Here is a 6,006-nt window from a genome sequence, read left to right as displayed (position 1 = left end):
ACAAAAAAAGATTCAGTAGATGAAATAAAAAATACAGTCTGTGCCCTCAACAGTAGAATGGCCACAGCTGAAGACAGAATCAGTGAGCTGGAAGATCAGCTGAACGAAGTCTACCTACAGACAACAACAAACAATGGCAAGAGACCTCAAAATAGCTCGAGAGTGAATCAGAGTCCTAGGGGATGATTCCAAGAGGAACAACATTAGAATCATTGGAGTACTAGAAGGTCATGGAAACAGTTCCAATGAAAAAGCCACGGTTAAACAAATCATTGCTGAAAAGTTTCCAGAGCTGGACAATGCAAGCATCCAGATTCAAGGAGCCGGAAGGGTGCCAGCTAAAAGAGACCCTAACAAAAACATTCCAAGACATATTATAGTTAGAATGATGGATGCCACCGATAGAGACACAATACTGCAAGCAGCAAGGTCAAAGAAGGACATCACATACAAAGGAGCACCTCTTAGATTCACAGCAGACCTATCAGAGGAAACCCTCCAAGCCTGAAGTCAATGGTGCGATATACTGAAAAAACTCACTAAAATGAACGCTTCACCAAGAATAATCTATCCGTCTAAACTCTCACTCAAACTCGAAGGAACAATACACTATTTTCTGGATAAACAACAGCTCAGGAACTTCATGGACTCAAAACCAAACCTAAAAGAGGGGCTAAAGGGGATGTAAGACTAGACAAACCCCTACAAGCACAACAAACCCTTACACAAAGATGACACAAAACCCCATAACAATAATCTCTATCAATGTCAGTGGTCTAAATTCACCAATTAAGAGACACAGAGTGGCAAAATGGATTCAGAAACAGAACCCAACATTCTGCTGTCTACAAGAAACACATCTGAACAATCACAACAAACACAGACTCAAAGTCAAAGTATGGAAAACATCCCTGCAAGCAAACAGGCCCCCCAAAAAAGCTGGAGTGACCTTACTATTTATCGGATAACATAGATTTCAGGTTGAAATAGATTAGAAGGGACAGTGAAGGTAATTTTTTATTAATCAAGGTATAAGTAAAGCAGGAAGAAATCACACTCCTAATCGTATATGCACCCAATGAAGGGACCAGCCAAATACCTACAACAACTTCTAACAGACCGTAAGAAGGACATTACAAGCAACACAATAGTAGTTGGAGACTTCAACACTGCTTTATCACCACTGGATAGATCAAGAAGATTAAAACACTGCAAGGAAATAGTGGCTCTGAAGGACAAAATAGAAGACAGAGGACTAATAGATCTATACAGGACTTATAGCCCCCCCAAAAGAATATCCATTCTTTTCCAGTGCACATGGAACATTTTCCAGAATAGACCATGTGTTGGGCCACAAAGCATATCTCAACAGAATCAGGAAGATAGACATTGTATCAACTATCTTCTTAGACAAAGATGCACTGAAGATAGAAGTTAATCACGTACATACACAGAAAACCAAATCAAACATATGGAAATTAAACAACTCAATGTTGAACAATGACTTGGTCAGCAAAGAAATCAATAAAGAAATCAAAAGATACCTGGAAACAAATGAGGATGAAGACACAAGCTACCAGAACATATGGGACGCAGCTAAATTCGTATTAAAGAGAAAATTTATAGCTCTGCAAGCATTTCTCAGGAAGGACGAAAGGGTCCACATAAACAACTTGACTTCACAGTTCAAGATCTTAGAAAAGAACCAACAAAAGAAGCCCAAACCAGGCAGAAGGAAAGAGATCATAAAACTTAGAGCAGAAATCAACTATATGGAAACCCAAAAAACAATACGAAAGATCAATGAAACAAAGAGCTGGTTCTTTGAGAAAATAAACAAGATAGATAAACCACTAGCAAGACTCACAAAGAAAGAGAGAGAGAGAGAGAACCCTAATAAACCGAATCAGAAATGAGAAGGGGATATCATAACAGAAAACAAAGAAATTCAAAAGATCATCAGAGACTACTTTGAGAGTCTGTGTGCCACAAAACAAGAGGACCTAGAAGAAATGGATAAATTTCTGGATTCCTATTAGCTCCCAAGGATGAATCAAGAAGATCTAGAGTACCTGAATAGTCCTATTAACATCAAGGAAATTGAAACTGTAATCAAAAGTCTTCCCAAAAACAAAAGCCCAGGTCCAGATGGATTCACTAGCAAAATTTTTCAAACATTTGAAGAAGACCTATTGCCAGTTCTTCTCAAGTTTTTCCAGAAAATTGAAGAAACAGAAACTCTCCCAAAGAGTTTCTATGAAGCTCATATCTCTATAATACCAAAAGGAAACAAAGACACCACAAGAAAAGTAAACTACAGGCCGATATCCCTGATGAACACAGATGCGAAGATTCTCAACCAAATAATAGCAAATAGAATTCAACAACTCATCAAACAGATCATACACCATGACCAAGTGGGATTCATCCCGGGGGTGCAAGCATGGTTTAACATTTGGAAATCAATCAACATTATTTGTCATATCAACAAAAGAAAAGATAAAAACCATATAATCATATCAATAGATACAGAGAAAGCATTTGACAAAATCCAGCACCTATTTATGATGAAAAACCTCACCAAAATGAGGATAGAAGCGGCTTTCCTCAATATAGTTAAAGCCATCTACCACAAGCGTCTGGCAAGCGTAATCCTCAATGGTAAAAACTAAGAGTCTTCCCTTTAAGATCAGGAAGGAGACAAGGATGCCCACTCTCTCCACTGCTGTTCAATGTAGTACTGGAAGTACTTGCAATAGTGATTGGGCAAGAAAAAGATATTAAGGGCATTCAGGTAGGAAAGGAACAGATCAAGCTCTCACTATTTGCAGATGATATTTACTGTACTTAGAGAAGACTAAAACCTCTACCAAGAAACTCCTAGAAACAGTAGACTTGTATAGTAAAGTTGCAGGCTGTAAAATCAATACCCAAAATTCCATAGCTTTCCTATACGAAAATAATGAGAGAGAACAAAATGACATTTAAAAAAACCAATTCCATTCACAATTTTGCCCCAGAAAATCAAGTACCTAGGAATCAGGTTAACTAAGGAAGTAAAAGACCTGTACAAAGAAAACCACAAAACGGTACTTCAGGAAATTAAAGAGGACACGAGGAAATGGAAAGATATCCCCTGCTCATGGATGGGGAGAATTAACATTGTCAAAATGGCAATACTTCCCAAAGCACTGTACAAATTCAATGAGATCCCTATAACGATACCCATGACATTCTTCAAATAAATGAAGCAAACACTCCTGAAATTCATATGGAACAATAAGCCCCCACGAATAGCTAAAGCAATTCTTGGGAAAAAGAAAATGGGAGGACCTTCTGCCTTTTTCTCTCTGGAAAGAAAGATGGCCGCCCCTTTGGAGCTTTATGGAAAGCCAGGTATGAGCTGGTCGTGATGGGGCGACTGAAACCTCATGGGAAGAGGGGCATTCCCGGCTCATCCTTCCCTACCGAGGTCACGAGTTGCCCCCCACGAGCGGCTCTCCGGCATGGCCATGACTCCAGAGCACAGAAACCAATATCATAATTATCTGACTCTCAGCAGAAATGTTTCCAGGCTTAATAAGTAAAATATGAGAAATCCAAAATCGCACAGCCTAGTGGCCGCGCAACATCATTTGATTCTTGTGACCAGCTGTAGAAAACAAATTATTTCACAATGCCTTTTCAGCATGTTTGATTTGGGGGTATAAACTCTAATAATGGTGCATCTTTTGTCGAAACAATGAATCTAACCAAAGTAAATAGAATGTTAACTAGAATTCATCTGCCTCACAGGCATTGGGAGGGTTGGGGCAGGGGTTCTTGGGGTTCTTCGTGGTGAAAAATAAGTATTGGTAAAGGTTTTTGATATTGGTAAAGTGTTTGATATTTGCATGACCGAGACTTAAACCTGAAAGCTTTGTAACTTTTCCCCCAGTGGTTCAATAAATTTTAAAAAAGAAAGAACGAAAATGGGAGGAATCAACCTCCCTAACTTCAAACTCTACTACAAAGCAGTAATAATTAAGACAGCATAATACTGGAACAAAGGCAGAGCTGCAGACCAATGGAACAGGGTTGCATGTACTGACATCTCCCCCCAAACATATGATCATCTAATCTTTGATAAGGGAGCAAGAAATGTGAAGTGGAGCAAGGAAAGCCTGTTTAACAAATTGTGCTGGCAAAACTGGACAGCTACATGCAAAAAAATGGGCTCAGATCTCTACCTAACACCATGTACAAAAGTAAGATTAAAATGGATAAAGACCTCAACATCAGACCAGAATTCATAAGGTATATTGAAGACAAGGTTTGCAAAACCCTCCATGATATTGAAGCTAATGGTATCTTCAGAGATGACACACCATTGGCCAAGCAAGTGAAAATGGAGATAGACAAATGGGACTATCTTAAAATAAGAAGCTTCTGTACCTCAAAAGAAACAGTGACCAAAATACAAAGACAGTCTACAGAATGGGAAAGGATAGTCACCCAATAAAGATCTGACAAGAGATTTATATCAAGGTTATACAAAGCCCTGGTTGAACTCCACAAGACAAAAACATCCAACCCCCTCAAAAAATGGAACAAGGAAATGCACAGAAACTTTCTCAAAGAAGAAATCTGAATGACAAAAAGACACATGAGAAAATGCTCTACATCACTAATCATCAGGGAGGTAAAGGTAAAGGTAAAGGCCCTCCCGTTGATCGTCAATTTGCTCGAGCGGGCCCAGTAACGTCTCCATTGGAGACTTTGTTGTTACTGTGTCTGGCATATCCGATACTCTCGGTAGCTTGCCGGGCTCTCCGAGAGGGGCGGAGGAATCGAACTCGGGTCGGCCACGTTGGCCGCTTGTAAGGCGAACGCCCTACCCGTTGTGCTATTGCTCCAGCCCACTTGTGCTATTGCTCCAGCCCACTTGTGCTATTGCTCCATCATCAGGGAGATGCAGATCAAAACCACAATGAGAGATCATCTCACACCACAGAGACTGACCCACATCCAGAAAAACAAAAGCAACTGGTGTTGTCGCGGATGTGGCAAGAAAGGGACCCTTCTTCACCGTTGGTGGGAATGCCAACTGTTTCAGTTCTTTTGGAAAACAGTATGGACGATTCTCCAAAAATTAGAAATTGAGCTCCCATTTAACTCAGTAATACCACTCCTGGGTATATATCCCAGAGAGGCAAAAAAAAGTACAGTCGAAATGACACCTGCACTTGTATGTTCATTGCTGCACTGTTCTAACTAGCCAAAATTTGGAAAAAAAACCCGAGTGCCTGAGAACAGATGACTGGTTAAAGAAACTTTGGTATATCTACACAATAAATACTATGCAGCTATTAAAAAAGATGAAGTCATGAAATTTACGTACAAGTGGTTCTACATGGAAAGTATCATGCTAAGTGAAATGAGCTGGAAAGAGAGGGACAGACATAGAAAGACTGCACTCGTCTGGGGAATATAAAGTAACAGAATAGGAGTCGATTATCCAAGATTAATTGAGATAAATACCAGGAGGTCTGTTCCCGGGCTTAGAAGCCAGCCTCACATGCTGGGTGGAAAAGGTTGCTCAGATAGAGAAGGAAACACCAAGTAAAGAAAGTTTGGAGGACTTCCTGGGGATGGGAGATACGTGCTAAAAGTAGACTATAGACCGAATACAATGGCCACTCAAAACTTCTATTGCAAACTACAACACCCTAAGTGAAAGAGTGAGAAAAAGGGAATACCCTGCCACAGAAGCGGGGTGGGGTGGGAGGGATGGAGTTTGGGAGGGGGAGGGCTAATAGGATCATTGGTGGTAGATAATGGTCACTGGTGGAGGGATGGGTACAGGATCATTGTATGACTGAAATCCAAGCACGAAAGTTTGTGCGTCTGCAACTGTACCTCATGGTGTGTCACTAATAAAAAAAAAATTAGAAATTGAGCTCCCATTTGTCCTAGCAATACCTCTCCTGGGAATATATCCCAGAGTGCCAAAAAATTACAGTTGAA

The sequence above is a fragment of the Sorex fumeus genome, unplaced genomic scaffold (assembly GCF_029834395.1).
Source record: "Sorex fumeus unplaced genomic scaffold, SorFum_2.1 ptg000098l, whole genome shotgun sequence".
Taxonomy (NCBI): Eukaryota; Metazoa; Chordata; class Mammalia; order Eulipotyphla; family Soricidae; genus Sorex; species Sorex fumeus.
This window is presented reverse-complemented; position numbering follows the sequence as displayed.